The sequence below is a fragment of the Syngnathoides biaculeatus genome, chromosome 22 (genome assembly GCF_019802595.1).
Source record: "Syngnathoides biaculeatus isolate LvHL_M chromosome 22, ASM1980259v1, whole genome shotgun sequence".
Lineage (NCBI taxonomy): Eukaryota > Metazoa > Chordata > Actinopteri > Syngnathiformes > Syngnathidae > Syngnathoides > Syngnathoides biaculeatus.
The window spans coordinates 17,061,792-17,082,274 of NC_084661.1; the positions used below are offsets into that span (position 1 = coordinate 17,061,792).

The 20,483-nt window shown below is 46.8% G+C and overlaps 1 protein-coding gene across 5 annotated transcripts in view; it reads left to right on the forward strand.

Annotated features, from left to right (window-relative positions):
- Positions 1-2,472: 2,472 nt before the first annotated feature.
- ctbp2l (C-terminal binding protein 2, like) overlaps positions 2,473-20,483 on the forward strand; it is a 57,305-nt gene continuing 39,294 nt past the window's right edge. For 2 of the 5 annotated variants that reach the window (XM_061809630.1, XM_061809632.1), the window contains exons 1-2: positions 2,496-2,823; positions 16,763-16,842. The gene's annotated coding sequence lies outside the window, so the exon portion shown is untranslated. Of the gene's footprint in view, positions 2,824-16,762; positions 16,916-20,483 lie in introns of all 5 variants that reach the window. The other 3 variants (XM_061809627.1, XM_061809628.1, XM_061809629.1) reach the window with 3 other exon arrangements.

Sequence of the window (20,483 nt, forward strand, 5' to 3'; positions counted from 1 at the left end):
GTGGTGGCGGCACATTTACAAATTGAATTTAACAGTAAATAAATTGCTCCATTGTCGTCGGCGGATTCCGTCAACTGCATCTTTATGTATGCGGCCGATGGAGCTGCCCCCAGACTGGTCGTTTTGTCCACTTTGCGCTAGTTAGGTTGTAGTTTGCCAAATCTATTTATTTTTTGTTACTTATTAGCTAATTTGTCTTCTTGTTACTTAGGAGGGAGGAAGATCCGGTTAAAAATCTCTTGGAGGTGAAAAGAGTATCAGATCGAGTGATGAGGATGAAATTTGAAATTGAGGCTGTTATGTATAATGTGATTAGCGGCTATGCCCCACAGGTAGGCTGTGACCTCGAGTTGAAAGAGAAATTCTGGAAGGAACTAGACGAAGTAGTTCTGAGCATCCCAGACAGAGAGAGTTGTGATTGGTGGAGATTTCAGTGGACATGTTGGTGAAGGAACTAGACGAAGTAGTTCTGAGGATCCCAGACACAGAGAGAGAGAGTTGTGATTGGTGCAGATTTCAATGGACGTGTTGGTGAAGGAACTAGACCAAGTAGTTCTGAGCATCCCAGACAGAGAGACAGTTGTGATTGGTGCAGATTTCAGTGGACATGTTGGTGAAGGAACTAGACGAAGTAGTCCAAAGCATTCCAGACAGAGAGAGAGTTGTGATTGGTGCAGATTTCAGTGGACATGTTGGTGAAGGAACTAGACAAAGTAGTTCTGAGCATCCCAGACAGAGAGAGTTGTGATTGGTGCAGATTTCAGTGGACATGTTGGTGAAGGAACTAGACGAAGTAGTCCAAAGCATCCCAGACAGAGAGAGAGTTGTGATTGGTGCAGATTTCAGTGGACATGTTGGTGAAGGAACTAGACAAAGTAGTTCTGAGCATCCCAGACAGAGAGAGAGTTGTGATTGGTGCAGATTTCAGTGGACATGTTGGTTAAGGAACTAGACACAGTAGTTCCGAGCATCCCAGACAGAGAGAGTTGTGATTGGTGCAGATTTCAGTGGACATGTTGGTCAAGGAACTAGACGAAGTAGTTCTGAGCATCCAAGACAGAGAGAGTTGTGATTGGTGCAGATTTCAGTGGACATGTTGGTGAAGGAACGAGATGAAGTAGTCCTGAGGATCCCAGACAGAGAGAGAGAGAGAGAGTTGTGATTGGTGCAGATTTCAGTGGACATGTTGGTGAAGGAAACAGGGGCGATGAAGAAGTGATGTGTAAGTACGGCATCCAGGAAAGGAACTTTGGTGAACACTTATTTCCAGAAGAGACCGGAACATAGAGTGACCTAAAAGATGGGAAGCAGGATGGAACAGTTGGCGGAAGGTTTCTGGTGTTCTATGTGACAGAAGAGTCTCCGCTAGGGTGAACGGAAAAGTTTATATAACAGTGGTGAGGCCATGATGGACGGATTAGAGACCGTGGCGCTGAAGAGACAACAGGAAGCAGAACTGGAGGTGACAGAAATGAAGATGTTGAGGTTCTCGCTCGGGAGTTAGCAGGTTGGATAGGATTAGAAATGAGCTCATTAGCGGGACAGACAAAGTTGGATGTTTCGGAGACAAGGTTAGAGAGAGCAGACTTTGATGGTTTGGACATGTTCAGGGGCGAGAGAGTGAGGAATTGGTAGGAGGATGGTAAGGATGGAGCTACCAGGGAAGAGAGGGAGAGCGAGACCAAAGACAAGGTTGATGGATGTTTTGAGGGAGGACATGACGACAGTGGGTGTTAAGAGAGGAACATGCACGATATACGCTTAGATCTGTGGCGACCCCATATGGGACAAGCCGAAAGCCAAAAAAGAAGAAGTTGTCGACGGATCCTGTCAACTCCGTCTTTTTGTACGCAGTCCTGAAAATTCCGATCGAGCTGCCCCAAGACTGGTCGTTTTGTCCACTTTGCGCTAGTTAGTTTGTAGTTCGACCCAAACAAAATTTGTTTGTTTTTAGTTAATTGGTCTTCTTGTTAGTCAGGAGGGACATTTGCTACCATCTTCAATGTGAATTCATATTTCAGGCAAGGTTAGCTTATTGGGGTTAGTTAGTTAGTTAGTTACTTGGTGAGTTACTTTATGTAGTTTATAATTCACTTCCCCGGTTTGACGGCGTGTCATTTATCTGGTTTTATGGCTAAGATGAAAACCAGAGAAGTGATTTGCACAAAAAGCTGATGAAGGGACGGACCAAAGCAGACGTCAACATGTGGCTTTGCAGCATTTGAGTGCTAATTTGCATTGTGCGCATCGGCGAGTGTCACTGGAGGATGATTGTCAGGGTGCAAACGCGCTCGAGGCTGAGAGATGCTTTTGAGCAGATGAGTAAAAAGAGGAGGAGGAGGGCGGGGGGGCTTCTTGGTTTATGTCATTGGCTTGGACCAGCCAAGACCCCGCCTTGATTAAAAAAAAAAAAAAAAAAAAAAAGAGACGAAAACACACACACAAGAGTTGCACGTAGTGTGCTGCTAAAAAAAAAAAAAAAAAAAAAAAAAGAAGAGAGGCGGAGAGGAGGAAATAAAGCAGCGGAAGACTTGGACTCGGCTTTTAAACAACAACGAGGCGGCGTGTATGGTATCGGCGCATTTTAGGCGACCCGGGGAAACAAGAGGAAGGTGAAGATTGCAGCTTGTTTTTTTTTTTTTTTTTTTTTCCCCTGAAGGATTATTCAAGTGGGATCTTTGAATTACGCGTGGTGATGATGCTGACCCCCCCGCCGACGACGCCGCCGCTGCCGGAGCCCACGACGACGACGACGACGACGACTTGCGCCTAGAAAAGTCAACTTGCTTCCCCCCCCCCCCCCACCTTTCGCACTTCTTGAAGGTAACGACCGTCTTTATTCATTCACTCGCTCGAGCGGCCATGCGTGGCCAACCTCGCCGCCGAGGGAAGCGACGGTTCGGTCCGACTGCCAGCGCCCCCCCCCCCAACGACGGTTGTCCGCCACCTTGTTCCATTAGCCCCCGCTGCGAGGGCTAGCTTGACCCCCCCCCCTCCCGCACGCTCCTCCGAAGCCAAAATAGGAAACGCGTTAATATGCCGAACTTCGAAATGTAGTCCGGCGAATGGGTCGCACTCTTTTGACTTGTGCTGGTGGGCAAATAGTGGCGTGAACGACGCCATCCTCTTTCTCCAACCGCCATGACTACCCGACCCCCCCCCCCCCAACCCCCGTCCCTCGTTCAGGTTCTCGTCTTCCACACACTTAACTGCCAAACTATTTTCACAAGTAGAAAACGTCGCTCTTTCCCTGCCAGCAGAGCCCCCCCCCCACTTTTTTTTTTAGTTTTAGAAAGGCTGCTAACTTAGCAATTAAAAGTCACAGGAAGAGATGCTAATGTAGCGAAAAAATGGCTTCATACTGTGATTTGAGGCATTTATAAATATATACATCTTTACTCAATCTTTACTAGTAGATGTTACATGATTTGGGGGTTAAAACAAATATTTTGGGAATGATATCCAATTGGTGTAAAGGAAGATTCTCAAATCATCATCAAAATTGCCCCCAATCACTTCAATCCGCGCTAGCTAGCAGCTAAACCGTCGCATATGTCGTGTGCAAGTGACCCTGACCCACCGCTGGGTCAGATGGCCTCTCCGTGAACTCTTCCCCAGGGTGGCGGGCGGGGATGGGGGCCTCCAGCTATTCTGACGCTTGCTTTATGATTTCTCACGCGGCGCTTTATGAAACAAGCTAATGTTGGCTCCAAGTGTTTATTGTGTACCGGCACGAGCCTAAAAATGGGACTATTCCCTTCCTCAAATTAGTTGTATTCTCGCTATACGGTAAACCCCAGCAGAACTCACCGACTCACACATTTTTCAGAAGGTTTCAGCTAAAAAAGCGGACATACCCATTTTATGCTCTCTGTAACACCTAAAGATGTCAAACTCTTAGCGGAAGCGTAGCCAGCATTGGCCTTGACCGCGAACAGTAGCGTGATGGAACATTCCGGCGGCGGTTTGACAGGTTCCTTATGGGATTGCCAGGTTAGAAAGCTGAGTGGTAACCTTCGCGAGATGATCCAGAGAATGGTCTCGCTTTTTTGGGGGTGCGGGGGAAGTTCAGAGCTCAGCACCGACTCATGCCGACCTGTGTGGCGCGCGATAGTCGTTCACATTATACAGTGGCACCTGGACTAATAAATTGAAATTGTTTCATGGCTGGGATTTTAACTCATGTTTCTTCTCTGTGAAATTGCAAATAAGTTGAAGGATACCGGGCAGACGTTGGAACATTGGCTGCTGTCATATTGCGGCAAGCCTTTGTAGCTCACTCGGGCCTCAGTTTTTGGATCGGCATTTTTCTATTCCTCCAGAACCACATTTAGGCAGTAGTTCCTCACAAATTTTCACTTTCAGGAAAGTTGTTAATACTTGTAGATCCTGGACCAAAATGATCTTTTTTTTTGGCGCCAAAACTGACCGGCTCTCCATCAGTTTCGTTGTTCCCAAGGAAGTAGTTCAAATCTCGGACAGTTCCGTGAACTCCATTATTGTGGGCTGTTAATCCTACAAAGTTATTGGACAGAAGTTAAACGAGCGTCCCGCTTCCCGTTTTATCTTCGTCACCCTTGGCGTTAAAAATGTCTTGCTGTCGAGGATCTAGAACAGACTCCCCCCTCGTAAGGAATGCGCCCTCTGCCTTTTTCCGCCGTGTGTTGCCCAGCAGCGACCCATCACTCAAGGCAATTGAGCGGCTCTCCAAGAGGGACCCCTGTTGGCGCCCTGCAATATTTATTACAATCCGTCAAACCCGCGGACGAAAACCCGCCCTCCCCGCCTCCTCCCCCCCGTTCTCTCTCTCCGCGGGTGAGTAACGGTGGCTTCTCTAAGTTCTGCGTTAAAAAGTTCCCTCGCTGGTGACCATTAGCTGGGATTTATGGCGGCAGATTTCCCTCGGAAGCGCCTGCGAGAGAGCGGTCGCGTACCTGCCGAGCTGAGGCATCAAATACATTACGGATTAGATGTTTACCCGAGCTTTCTTTGAGGCGGTTTTGCGCAGAGAGCACCATTTAATCAGCCTCGTGTTCAGGCTGTGCGATATATTTATTACCTTGGGCCGCCTGCAGCCAGCAACTCGTCAATGTTGACGTCAAATAAGGCTAATTAAAAGTCGTTACACAGTGGAGAGTCAAAATCTGCATTTCGGAAACTCCCGAGTGTGACCTTTACAACATTGAAACCATTATTACTGATAACGGAAGTGTAAAAAAAAAAAAAACGGTTCAATTTGAATAGCATAAAAATACATTTGAATTACATATCATCCCTTTTTTGTACGCTATTTAAATTAATGAGTTTACGAAATTTGCATCTATTCTGCATGATTACGTTCTTATTTTAATCAAAGCATTCTGGCATTTTGTTTTTCTGTTCACATTCAGCACCTTAGTTGACCAGTCGAGCCAACGTGCTAAAAGAAACTGTTGACCGGGTTGTTTTTCGCACCGTCGTCAACGTGGGGAGGGGCGCGTTGTTTTGGTCCCCAACCCGAGTTCGGTAACTGTGTTTTACGCCTGACCAAATGGAGGTACGCCGAGGGGTAAAACAAACGGAAACGCGCAACTGTTCTGGGATTAGTCTGCGACTGTACCGTCTTGGCTCGCGCCCAATTCCGGTTGCTGTCTTCACAAGGTGTCACCGAGGGAGATAACAAACGAAAGCCCAAGTTACGCGATATCCCGAACATGCTGCGATTGAGCGCTGAGGCTGGATTGCTTTTATCGACGCTTCTGAGCGTAGTTTTGACCTGGACCACCTTGGACCGGTTGGGTGACTGATCACAAGGCGAACCAATGTCCAAAGACCAAAGGCACTAGTGTGCGATGATCTCGGCGGAGAAATCCCCTCATCTTGTAAATATTATTTTGAAGATATTAAGATTGACTGTCCAGCGTTTATACCCTGGCGACATCGCTCAGGAAACGCGTTTCTTGTCACTTTTGTGGTCTCTTGGGGTGCTCGGCATCTTCATTTAGCCGGGCGCAACCATATAATTCCGTCTGCTTCAACGGAACGACTTCCTTCCGCTCATTTCTGCCCCCCCCCGCCCCCCGTCCACCCGTCCACCCCCTTTACGTCACTGACAGTTGATGCGACGGCTGTGTGTAGGATAATTGGAGCTATGGGTATCCTTCCCGCGGTGACAGGCAGAGTCGAGGTAGAAAATCCAGCGCTAGGTCTTACATAATGCTATCGCCTCTGTTTTCTGACGGTAACAGATGTCTTCTTTTTTTTTTTTTTTTTTTTCTCTCGGCGTAAACCGTTGCCGCTAAACCTCACGTGGTCGCCAAGCAGATGGGTAACCTCTACATTCTACTAGGCCGAGCTCGGAGCCCCCGTTCAGACCGCTTCGTTTGTTACGACTTGGTACTCTTTTCATTTAATGCATAGTAAGTGATGTGCTCTGGCGTAATCCACCAAGGATTTCTGAAAGGCGAGCACAAAAGACCTTTTATTATCTTAAAGGAGGAAGTGGTCTTTCGGGACACCTCATTGTGCGTTGCGCCGCGCAACACACGTAATTGAAATGAAATTACAAGGTATCACGAGCCCAGCCAAGGATCATATTGAATAATTACCTCGCTGGAGCCGTTGCGGTCGCGCCAAGACGCACTTTTTTTCGGGGGGGTTATGGCTTCCTTTCACAAAGAGGATGAGTGCGGTTTCAAGGTTGTACTGAGCGACGGCCAAATATTTGGAGAGGATGGCTTCATTTTGTGTCCCTGTAATGCGATTTGCGATATCTACCCGTGTTGCCCTTGCTATTATTCCGGAGATGAGAACTCAACAGGCTTCATTTTCAAGTCTTTACAGGACCGCTAGGGGGATTTAATGGATGCCGGGAGTGTTTATTACTTGGCCATCATTTCCCAGCCTTGTTTATTGATTGATTTTCATTTCAAGTTTTGAATCACAATTCAATGGTGCTTCTCATTTGAGAGAATTAGCCCGTTTCTTAGGCACGTAAGCGAGAGACGAGCGCAATACAGAGGAGGAGAATTGCTGAGCACGGTTAATTACAGCACAGGCAGCGAAGAGGGGTGAAGGGCCGCCATGGTAACGACGGCTCGGCCGCGCTACTTCATCTCCCGCGATGTGCCGCTCAGCAGTTTGTATCTGCGGATCGGTCCGGTTAATGATCATCTCCGGCGAAGTGGAGACCGCAGAAAGCAAAGGGATTGCTAGCCTGGTTTCCAACAAGTGGCATGGCTCACTATGCAATTTAGTGCGTGTAAGGGTCTGAACTCTGCAAATACTCGGCGCCTTCTTAAGGGTGCGCGTCACTCCATCTACCCCGTACAATGCCTGCGTGGAAGCGGGTTCTCAGAACATCCAGTGAAAATGTTGCGTTCCATTTTTTTGACAAAAGTTAATTTCTCCAATAGTCTATTAAGGAAATTCACATCGCGAGTTTCCGTTGCAGTGGCTGATTTGTGCACCATCGCACTCGCAAAGCTGCACAGTCGACCACGAAAAATCACGCACGTAAAATATGTTATGAGTAGAAATACATAGGTGTAAAAAGTCGTTGCTTATCTTGTGTAGTCTTGACCAATGTTCCCTCTCTTGTCGCACACTCTCAGCGCACATGAAAACCGATCCAGCGCAGTCAACCATAGCCCGTCTTTTTTTTTTCTTTTTTTTTTTTTTTAAACACTGAAGCACACTATCTGTAACGAGCTGCTGCTCAGCCTACTTCGACTTCCTAGTTTACCTGTCACAGCCCCCCTCTGCTCTTAAAGGTGTACACTCATAATTACAAACAGAACACACACCCGCAACTTTATATCCGCGGGCATGACCGACCACCCCCGTACATTTTTTTTTTTTTCAAATGTGAGTGACTGGCGTTGTAAAGCTTCCCCAAAATTGTCAGCCCGACCTCTCAGACTTTTGAGTCCAACTTTGTTTGGGTGGCGGCATTCCCCCATCGTGAGGGACCCTCGATTGCAACCCTTGACCTTTTGATGCTGGCAACAATCCAGTAGGCGAGACACTTGACTGTTTAGCCTGGTGCTAAATTTAGCATTAATTCAAGCAACGCTGCTGCCAGGGAGGTTGAACTTTGTACTTTGTTGCAGGAGGTTGGGGTTGGGCCTTCCGGTACCTTTATTCCTCATAGGCTAACTGTCAGAATTGGACTCAATGGACGCTATTGCTCCAAACGGGTTGCGCATGTTTGCATTATCGCAGCTCCAAACGCAACAAAAGTGCACCCATTTTGGAGCTTATACAGCATTTTCCTCTACTTCCCCAACTTTACCGAAAACTCTTTCGTACGGCTTTGCGTGCAGCTGCGTGCACAATTGTCATATAAACATTATGAAATGCAATTCCCTACGTCATACCGTCGCACTTTTCCATAACCCGTTGGATTTCTCAAGTCTCCCAGAAACTGGGGCCGTCTCAAATATAATTAGCGAAAGATCCCTTTTAGTGAAAACGCAGATACTGTATGGAAAGGTTGACAGCGCTTATGTATTAAAATAGTTGGTTTTCTTGTTAACAGGAGCGTCTCGCTAATGGGGTGCAAATATTTGCACACGGCTTGTTCATTAAATCCGGTGGTGAACCCACAAGCGGAATCGTTGCTTTCACCGCAAACAGATGTGACCTTTTACTTTTTTTGTTTGTCGGGTTATAAAACGTGCTTTAAACTGCACATAAAAAGAAAGAAGAGAGATTTTCCAATGTCTCATTGCTTGTGACAATACAGTCTTACATTTTTTTAGGAATAAAATCTCTGCCTGGTTTTTAATGAACACCTGGCTCTATTATGCTAATATATTTTAATGTTGGTCATTGGAGAGATGAGTTGTTTATCAGGCGCTGCGCGGTTTAACGAAAAAGTTTGCGAACCATCCTTCCAATCCATTTTCCGAGCCGCTTATCCTCACAAGGGTCGCAGGAAGTTTGAGACCTCGTTGCCCTGAAGAGCTGGCTTTCAAACCGGGGGATGTCGTGACAATTAAACATAACGTGGTCTGCTCCCAAACGGTACAAACTTAACAAAGATGGTCTCAACACGGGCCCTTCGCGTGTCAAACCTCTTTGTGTCGTAGTTTAACCTTTACCCGTGCTTTCGAACATGGAGCATCCGGCAGTACCGTTTGTTTGAGCGCAGCGCCGCTCACAAGTCGGAGAAGTCGTCCTCTCGCTTCTGCCCTCTGCATCTCCGTCTCTCCCCCCCCCCCACCCCCCCACACACACAGTCGACCCGAGGGAAGGTCTCGCTGCTTATGTAACGTCTCCAAACATTTGTGCAGCATTAGGGGGAAGTCAGGCATGGCAAAGCTGCGCAAAACTCTCATCGAGGTGCGACAGATGGCGAGCCACATTTGCAGCTTTGTAAACCGCCTGTGACGGCGGCGACAAAGCGGCGTAGCGCTAACGGAGGCTTCGGAGACGCCGGACTGCCGTCGCGTCCGTGGGCCTGGCCGTAAAGCCTCGCCGGCTGGGCCGTAGTGACCGCTAATGGTGGCATTCGCTGATTTATGGAAGCGTGAATTCATATCTGAAGAGCGAGAACACGTGCAGTGGCGCCAATATTACCTAAAGCCATCGGAATCTCCGGGTTTGGACCATCCATCACAAAGTTAAGGAAGGTGACCCAGAGTTGTTTTGTAATTCGGTCGTTAATCAGCGCTCTGTCAGGCGCGTCGGCTTTGCACGCCGCGAGCGACTCTTTGGGCAAAGTCCATTACCGAGTAAACACGGGAAGAAATGAAGATGCCCGGCCCCCCCACAAAGCCCCCGGAGGAGAGATCAAATGGCAGGCCCGGTGATGATGAGGGATGTTTGCGGCCGGCACTCTATTAAGGCCGAGCTCTTCCCCGCCGGCGCGTAATGAGCATCCATCCACCTTTTGCGAAATGGCCGCCGCAACGCTTGTATCGCCGCTCGTTTTCATCAGAACGCGGCGTAATTGCCCTCAAATGAGTTTTGCGGGTAACTTGGCAAGGTGACTGGCTTACGGCAACATTAACCGCGTCGATTTGAACGGAACCCCTCAGCCGCCCGCCAGCAAACGTCTCTTTTTTTTTTTTTTTTTGCATGGTAATGAAAGGCCGTTAGCCGTCCTTGGGCGGATGACAATCGCAGCCTGAACTCTTTCTGTTTGTACATGGAAACGCCTCCTCCAGATGTCCCCCGACGGCAGGAGGCACTTAACTCGAGAAAATGCTCAAAAGCCGTCGCACCCGTCTCGCGACGACCGCAGAGTAATTGCATGTTGATTCCGTCAGCAAGAGGGTTAAATATCGATGACAAATCGGAGCGCGAGAGAGAGGGGGGGAATGTTTTGGGGTAGCGCAGACAATGTACCATCTGCACACGGCGGGGCGTACTGAACAACACCGGCCCACTGCTGTGAGCAACGATTGCATTGTTATTAAATGGCTGTTGCCTCTCTGGCAGCCATATTAAAGCCTCTGATCCTTTGCCCGGTGCAAGAAAAGGAAGAGAGAAAGGAGGACCCCCCCCCCCTCCTCTCCATCCCACCGCTACCACCACACCATCCCTCCTCCCCCACTCGTCTGGGAAAAAAAAGTCTGGCCTGCTGGACATGGTGACATAATGTGCAGCTGCAACAGCACAGATTAGACGATGGCAGAGCAAACAGCAGGAACGGGCGGAGAGGCAGCGGCTCCATCTTGAAAGCCGTTTTGGATCCAGTACACGTTGATCATATCTTTGGGGGAAAAATGTCTCCGTACCGTTTCTGGCGGCCTTTTTTTTTTTTTTTTTTTTTTTGTCACGGGACTTTTCAGGACGAGGACACTCAAGTCTAGAAAGATTTTAGTCTGCCGCTTTGAACGAACCGAGGGTGTTAAAGGACCAGATCGGGGCTGCCGCATCAGAAAAGCAACAAAGGTTGCAAATTGTTTACCTTTTTAAATAAGATCGAGATAGTGGAATTTACCAAATCCTTTTTTATATCTAAAAAATCAATAATAGTTAAACAAACCATCGCCACCTTGGATATTTTCCAAATGACTACCAGCTTGATTTACCAAACAGCTTATTGTTTAAATTGGTATGATAATAATATTGCTGTCGTATTCAGTTTTGCACCAACATCAACGCGACACCACCCCAAAATAGTGTTCGATCGCTAATTTAATACACTAGAAACTAGCAAATTATTATGCTATCATTGATTAAAAGGGTAAACTCCAGCGCCTGCTGTTTACAGCAGTTTCACGCAGACCCCCCCAACAGGAAAAATATTTAAAAAAAAAAAAAAAAGCAAACGACTGTAGTTACACCATTTTTTTGGGAGCTACGAGAGAATCAAAAAAATGCGCCAACGTACTAATCTAAACACCGACTTATCTTCGTTGGTAACCTTTTAGCATCGCATTGATCCATTTTTAATGAATCGAGCCCCGCTCAAATGCATCTTCCCACCTGTCGGTGTCCAAAAAAACATCCAAACTTTCAATGTCGACGCGACGTAGTCCGCTCGGCTCCCGCTGAGTGAGGGGGAAAAATAACAGAGCAGTCGAATCGATCTGTGAAATATTCGAATTGGCCGTAATCAGATTTGAGGTTTTCCGCCCTGCAGCGACGAGATGTGATACATTTATGTGGTTTTTCATTCATAACGGCTCTCGAAGGAAAACTATAATGTGACAAAAATGAGGTCGACAACCCTGCCGCTGACCACACGTTGGCGCAGTAACCAGAAGTTTTGATGAAAGGGTCACCAAACCATCCCAGTGCCGTAAACAAGCCCGACCTCATTCGCTCCCACGTATAATATGTACGCACCATCGTAGTGACTGTAAAATATCATCTTTTTCATCTTCAAGTGGTTATCACATCAGGTCTTTGCTCCTGTTTGGATGTCGCGTTCTCAGATTCAGCATTTGTGTACTGCTTTCGTGTTACATCTCACTTTCGCAAGTCTTATTTTGATATTTGGGGGCTGCTCCAGTAGCGTTCGAGGCATTTTATACCAACGTGGGGTTGCGAAAAGTTTTCTGCCAACTGATGGAATACGTACACGGCGTAAGTTGAAGCTGAGCCATACTTAGGAAATATGGAGTCGGCCGACTCTGTCAGATCAGCGGCTCAGTCTGTCGTCTCCGGGAACTGAATGGTGGACGCTCATAAATATTCACGAGGAGCTCAGACTCTCGTGTTATGCCGACAAAAGTTTCCAAGGTCTCCCGCCCCCCCCCCTTTTTTTTTTTTTTTTTTTTTTTTTTTTTTTTTTTTTTTTAGATTTCAGAGCCTGTCATCCCTTTTGACGGGACCTGACATTTGGCAAGGTTCTGCGCAGAGGATTTGTTTGTGACAGCTTCAAATTACGGGGGCACACAAGGAGCTGGGAGGAAGTGGGAGACGGTAGGTGGTGGTGGGCGGGGGGGGTTGAGGAAAGAAGAAAATAGCTGCTGCCTATTTAAATGTCACTTCAACAAGGTGAATGCATAAGCTCCCCCAAGCATCACATAGGAAATTCCCCACAATGGGAAAAAGGGGTCTCTTGCCATTCTCCCATTCGGGGCTTATTGTGTTGGGTCCCGGCAGCTGGCGTTGAAACCTTATGAAGCTCTGCCAGCATCTCAACTGTAACCACAAACCTTTTAGTTGTTTGTTCTGTGTGTAGGTTGCGACTGAGGTGCCAAGCGCATTTTTTTGGGGGTGCGACGTATACATTTTCAGGCCTCCCTTCCCTCTCTTAAGCGAGTCAGAAAGACATCGCCTTAAGTGCAATCCGGGGGAGGAAGGCAGCCGAGGAAAATATCTGATTACGTTGCCGCCGTTGTTTTTTTATTTTATTTTTTTTTCCCCCTTCCCCACACCCGGCGTTATTTCTCGACAGCACTCAACAGGGTTTGAGTGAGAGCGCGCGAGAGCGAAGATCCGCGTGTCACTGACCTTTCTAACAAGGACGATAAGACGCGCCGAGGCGACGTCACTCAAAAGTAAACCACCGACGCTCACTTTCCCACCAAAGTGCCCTCCGTCTATCTCCCTGTGCTTGACACAGCTGGATTAAGAGCTCACCAGGCGTGCCAGATGCCGGAATCGGACGACGGGCACCTACGTTGGCTACATTCACAAAATGCGTATAACGCGCGCGCGACGATAAATTATGCAGTAAAGGCTTTTCGTCACTTTTCCCAACTTTTCCGCATTGTTACTAGAATGGATCGGCATTGCAGTTCTGAAATGTGCTTTTCAGATTTTTTTTTTTGATAGGATGATATCGTGAAAGCAGGGAGCAGGTGGAGGAAAAATTAAAAGATTAGTCGAAGTAAAACCGAGTATATGTGCGTGAATGAGAGGGGCGGTGGTGGAAGAGATGGCGAGGGTGGACGACTTCAAATAGTCAGGGTCAACGATGCAATGGAGAGTGTGGTCAGGAAGTGAAGAAACGGGTCCAAGCGGGGTGGAACAGTTGGCGGAAGGTGTCTGGTGTTCTATGTGACAGAAGAGTCTCCACAAGGATGAAGGGCAAAGTCTATAAAACAGTGGTGAGGCCGGCCATGCTGTACGGATTAGAGACACAGGTGCACAGGAAGTAGAACTGGAGGTGGCAGAAATGAAGATGTTGAGGTTCTCGCTTGGTCGGATAGGATTAGAAATGAGCTCACTAGAGGGACAGCCAAAGTTGGATGTTTTGGAGACAGACCTGGATTGTTTGGACATGTCCAGAGGTGAGAGAGTCTGAGGGTGGAGCTGCCAGGCAAAAGAGGGAGAGGAAGACCAAAGAAAAGGATGATGGATGAGGATATGAGGACAGTTGGGTGTTAGAGAGGAAGATGCACAAGACAGACTTAGATGGAAAAAGATGACGCGCTGTGCCGACCCCTAATCGGGACAAGTCGAAAGTAAAAGCGGAAGGAGAAGAAGACCCAAATATAAACTGTGACATCCTGGTTTTCCCGTATTAGTAAAAAAAAAAAAGCCTCGCAATTTAGCATCCCCCATCTGTCTCGGATGCAGCTTCTGATCGGGGCTCATTTGGAAGAATTCCATAGTAGGAGTTCGTCAAACCAAATGGACCAACTTCCTGTTGGCATCGCCTGGCGCTCGGGCCCTCGTTTTAATAACTCATTAACGGTCTCTGAGAATAGCGCTTATCGAAGCCGCTCTGGAGCCAACCCCTCGTTGCGACGACATTAGCGATAGCATTGGCAGCCAGCAGGTTGCGCCGATGCGTTCATAATCTGATCTCCGGTTGCTCCAAAATCATGATGCTCATTTTATAGATGGAATGTAAACAGACTTATAGATCATTAACTTCACTGGTACGGCTTCAATTTAGCACGGGAGTGTATTTTTTTCCTGATGGTCCAGGGGTGCGGTCCGCTTGGTAAATGCGTCATAGTAGCATAAATCCCTCAGATATCGTCAGATCAAAATCCGACCTCTTCCAAGTATATAAAGTTGGATGCTTTTCTAATATCTGCCAATATTTATTGCACTGCTAACGGATACATCAGATTCAAGTCCGGTTTGTCCAAAATATCGAAACGATGTCTAATCATCTTTGACCTGTGAATCCAGCCCTAAACTAAAAACGTCATCCAATTTAATGCACACGTTTATAACAATGTAGCTTGCGCGTATGCCGATGTTGCTCCCTCTGATTAATGGCGCAGTTTCATAATCCATAACAGTGAATGATGATCGCACTAATGATGAGCTCATGTTGGGTAATGACTCGCGGAGTTTGCTTGTGTAAAGTACGCAAAGGGAGGCGAGCGACGACTGACTGTTCTCGACCGCAGACCCGTCTTTTCTCAACGCCGTCGCAGCCCGCCGAAATCCCTGTGAAATCACAAATGTTTTTTTTTTTTTCCCCCGCGTTCTCCCGAGAGATGGAGAATTAATTGCAAAAACAAGTTTTAATTGGGTTTGTGTTCACAAAACGTTGCTTTTCACGCAGTAGTTACGCAAGACCGAATGAGTTCGTCGGGTGATTGCTTGTTCTACAAAGCGACATGGATATGATTTGCAGTATTGCTATTTGCTCTGTCGATGCAGATTTCACCGAACGTTTCCGGATGAGTTCTGTCCAGTCCGACTCACTTTATGCCAACGCTGCTCGCTGGAGTAGCGCAAGCGTTTGGCTTGCTCATCGCGAGCCTTCCGGGCGCTAGCGTCGCCTGTTGAGAAATCTAATCAGTCTGCTCCACTTGGGCCTGAGCCTGGTTGCTGTTAACAGAGCAGACAGCTCAATTTCCAGTTGTACCACCTGAGGTCACGTTCAGGAGGGGCGCCCCTTGTTGCTCGAGGTCCGTGACCTGCGTGATGGATAGAACCGTACGTTCCTTAAAATGGTTCTCTTCCTAGGGGCTTCGGGGACCCCCTTCGAGAAGAGTTCATCTGGCTTTAGTCTCATTTGTCATATGGCTTAATTTCAGGGATACTAAATGATCACCGCTGGCCGATTTGCGGAATTTGTGCTCAGGCTATCTGCCAAATAACTATGAAGTGAGTTGAGTAGCTTCATTTAGAACCATCTTGTAGCATATCCAATTAGAAACCCTTTTGGACATTGCATCAGTTACTTGTATTCATGGCAGGATTTGGTCCCCGTACTCTACTCTGCTGCACTCTGGAAATCCATTTTGTTTTCAAGAATCTCAACATATTTTTTTTCACTTTCAATCGATTTATCAGGGGGAAAAAATGGTAACAGAATAAATGCATAATAATGAAATTCATACACTTGTTGCACAACTGACATCCAGGGTTGCAACTTGTAGACCGGGGGTGTCAAACCTTTTTTTGTCATGGGCAACATTGTAGTCACTGAACCCATAAAAATTTTTAATCGCTGCGTCATATTTAGACAAGAAATTTATGAACTAGTTTGGGAATCAGAAATCAAGGGTAATCACTTTTTTCAGCCATTATTCGTGTTTGGCAACACGAAAAGGCTTACAATATCTGACCATTGTCATTTATATGACAATTTGAAATTTTGGTCCAGATTTTCACAGGAATCATGAAAGCTGACACAGATGATTTGCCTCTGCGGGCCACACAGAATCATGTGGCGGGCCGCATCTGGCCCCCGGGCCTTGAATTTGACACCTGTGGTGTAGCGTGACTAACGGTTAGCCGATTACCAGCTAGTCCCAAACCTAAGATAGAAACCCAACCGCTAACCCCACTCTCCCTGCCCTGTCTTTTAAAGCCACACTCAAAGTTCCAGATACTACAGCGTAGACCCCTTGGATGCCAACCCCTGGTGGATTAAAAATAATACCCGCATCTCTCATGCACATTTGTCATTGTATTGTACCGGAATCGTAGTTCAGTCACGCATAATCCATTTCTGCGAGATCGTCGTTCCGCGAATCAATTCTTGAAAAAAATATTTGACGGCTGCGGCGCTGCACCTTGCGCGACGCGCGCTATCGGTCGTGGTAAACGTAATTTAATTAAACCCACCGGCAGTTTGAGTAAATGCGACCAAAAAAAAAAAAATTTGTTGAAATTGCGAAAAAAAAAAAAAAAAAAAGACATTGCAAGCGCCTCTCTTCTAGCGTTCATCTTGTTTAGTCAGCTTGATGTGTGAGCTATAGCACAAACATCCGCATGTAAGACCCGGGGGGATTTTGTGTTTGTGTGCACTTGCTTTAAGAGAATGAGTCCAGTCAGACAGACGCTTGAATGTGTGTCATCTCCTGAGTGCAACACCAGCTTGGCCCACTTCTGCCTGACCGACTAGACTGATGCTCTCTCTCTCTCTCTCTCTCTCTCTCTCTCTCTCTCTCTCTCCTTCCAGTGTGGGGTCCACTTCTCATGACTCCCCTTCAGACAAAACACAGCAGAACCGAGAGCTCGCGACGACCCGCAACATCCCAGGTGAATCCACGAATCGGACGGGACTCCCCCTCGCGCTTTCCCGCGGAGCTCGTAGCCACGCGCTCATGCTCATGTAGGTCAAAAAGTTTGTAATTTTTTTTGGCTCCGAGGCCTTATATGAGCCAGTGTGATCTCCCAGTCAAAAGCCGCATTTGAAGCTTGTCAGAAAAGTCCGCCCGCACGCCCACAAAGTGCCTCGGAATCAGGTTCATACATTGAGCTCGTTTTTGCTTAGCGTTTATTTATTGTAACTTCGCTTATTCGCCGTTCGACTTTTATGTAATCCATTAAGATGAGATAAGATAACTTAATCGGTTAGTTAATTATTTTTACATGTTGTAACAACGCAGCCTCGGATTTCCAGTTAATGAAATCATCTGTAAGCTGTTTATTTTTTAAGGGTAATTAATGTTTAATGAGGCGGCACGGTGGCGCAGCTGGTAAAGCGTTGGCCTCACAGTTCGGAGGATCCAGGGTTCGATCCCGGCCCCGCCTGTGTGGAGTTTGCCTGTTCTCCCCGTACGCGCCCTGCATGGCTTTTCTCTAGGTGGGCACTTCGGTTTCCTCCCACATCCCAAAAAAAAACATGCAACATTAATTGGACACTCTAAATTGCCCATAGGTGTGATGGTGAGTGTGATTGGTTGCTTGTCTCGATGTGCCCTGCGATTGGCTGGCGACCAGTTCAGGGTGGGCCCCGCCTCCTGCCCATTGACAGCTGGGATAGACTCCAGCACTCCCCGCGACCCTCGTGAGGATAAGCGGCAAGGAAAATAGGTGGATGGATGGATAATGTTTAAAGATTATTTTGAAATGTTCGTTTTGGACTCTTAGTTTGTGAAATATTTAGCGTATGAATATAGCGTATTTTCACGTGGGCGGCAGGGCCTTGACCGGAGCCCCCCGCGAATAATAAGCTTTTACTCTTTTCAGAAATAAGAGTGACCAATCAAAGTCAACTTTAGGAAATGAAGGAAATGCATTTAGTGCTACCAGTCATCAAAAAAAGTAAATCCCTATTTGAATTAATCCACCTTAGCAATTTTCATTTCTATACTAAACTAATTATTTAAATAATTGTTTACCGAGAGAAAAAAAAAAACCACTATGCAGTATGCAGGGCATAAGGACAGAGTCGTACCGCAAATCGTAAATATCCACGAATAATGGACACTCCTTATAATTGCCATAAAAATAAAAGCAAATAAGCATGGGATTGGTTAAAATAAAAAAAACATGAATAAGCAGTGTGTTTTTGCAATTTAATGGTTGGAAAAAAGTGCACCTATGCGAGGTTTCCATTTATAAAAAAAAAAAAAAGGTTCCTGAGAAGTCAGGGAATGCGGATTTGCAAATGTTGTTGTTACCGATATCATAAAAGAAGTTCAAAACATTCACAGAAAGATGTAGCAATGAAACCAAATGATTTCGCATTTTTCTTGTGTGACATAAATACTGTTTTTTTTTTTTTTTTTTTTTTTTTTAAACTTCGGGGTACATTTAAAAAAAAAAAAAAAAAAAATCTATACATGTCGGCTCCTTGCCTGTTTCCAGTATGATGCGAAACTTGCCGCCTTGTTCAGTAGCATCAAACAAGAAAATTTCTTGGGACACGAGTGGCACAAGGAGGCAGCTCGCTCTCCGCCCACTCGCATCCACCGGTAGCTAGGAGACGGTGTCGGAATACCAAAGACGTGGGTGCGCGAGTACGTGTACCTAACACCCCCCCACCCCGCCGCCCAACCTCTGCGAGCACCTTTACCCGCCGTCACGCCGGACCGGGCTCAGCCCGCCTCGGGCCTCGGTCCATTTGCTGTCCGGAGAGCGCCAGCGCCCCCCCGTTCGCGGGGTCGCCGCTCCTGGGGGGAGGCCGGTCAAGCTGAGAAATGACTGAGCGTAAGCCAGTCAATTCACTTCACGCTCGGATCATGTATTTGACGCTCGTAGCGCTTACATTCTTCCCGCTGATCCACACTGGTGATAAGACCTCCCGGTTGGACGGAGACCTTTTTGGCTTGCACTGCAGCTGCCATGCGATAAAAGAACAAAACAATTGTTGGCCTTGTAGATCCTGTAAAGTAAATTCAGCTATTTGTTTCTCAATGCAATACGCACGATAATTTGTCACAACGTGTGGAAAGATGGAGAACTACGTAGGATTGAATTGTGGAGATTTAGTGTGTAACCATTTCAGTTTGTCCTGATTTCATGGGGGCGTGGCTCAAACGGTGCCGAATTACACACCCACGCTATTTAAGAACTTTAGCGATTACGAAGGAATTACAACATACGTATTCACACTGAAAGTACTTTGGATAGTCCACTGGTGAGGACTTTGACGCAGCAGTAATATATCATAACACAATATGTATATGACGTTGCTATGTTGTATTTTTACACAGTAGACGACAGCCGAGACTAGACCTGTATAGAGCTCGTGCACCTACGTCATCAAATCATGTCAATGGCCGGAAGTGCCGGTCCAACGAACCATTTTTCAATGTTAAGTCGGTTGGAGATGACGCGAAAATACGTCTTACAGCACGACGCCCAGAGTTTTGTCCGATACCGTTAAACATTTAGAAGGTGATAAACGAAGGCAGGTGGAAAAATGAGAGACACGGCGTAGAGGACCCATATTTAATGCTGAAGTTGATGTTTTGGACTGTTAACCCGCTTCCGCTTGTCTTGGACAACTGGACCTGCACATGTATCTCGTGAGTAAGTCGTTGAGATTTACACGAGAGTTTGAAAGCGTAGAAAAGTCTGGACTCATACAAATGCTTCGTTGCTGGATCTGTCCTCAATCAAGAATAAATCCCAAATAGTGATGGAGCCACTCAGATTTTTTTTCATTCCAAATACCAATATTTAAATAAATGACCCCTGGTTTTTCACAAACCTGCATTCAATTAACTATGATTGGGGGGGGAGACAGAGTCGGCTCCTCGTACACAAAGCGTGTACCGGCAACTTGAGGGTGTAGTCCTAGTAGAGTAGAGCATCGTCCTTTGTGCAGTTTAAGAACAAGATTTGTGCGCGCAACGTAGAAACATTAATGAATGGAGTCCATTGTTTGGTTCAACTTTGCCTCCTAAGCAGAGCACATTGTGCCGAGCGAGCAGACTGATTGGCTTTCAGACTGATGTCGAGGATAATTGGGAGCTCAAGAAAACAATATTTGCCAGGCCAAGTTTTGTTTGTCCTTTGTTTGTGCTGCTTCATTAGGTCTCGGCGTTCTGGATTTGAGGTCTGCGGAGCGTGAGGGGAGAGGACCGAGCTCAAGCGAAGCATGCCAAATTAGGGGGGAGAAATTCCAAAAGAGCCGCTTCTGAGACTCATTAAGACCCCGTGCGATGTTTTGTGTGGGTGTGTCGGCAAAAGCGCGTCGGTCCGCCCGCGTGCTTTCTGTTTGGCGAGCACAAAAGCCGTGCGAGACAAAGTGAGGATCCGCGGGAATAGAGCCGACGCGATCATCAACACGGAGGAAAACTGAAAGTACTGGATTGAGTAACATGAGGAAAAGACCCAAGATCCTCAGGACTCGCAAAAGTAATGCTACATCACATCTGAGCTGTAACTCACCTAAAAATATAAGATAAAAGGCTAAACCACAGAAAACACTCAAGGCGTGATATTGC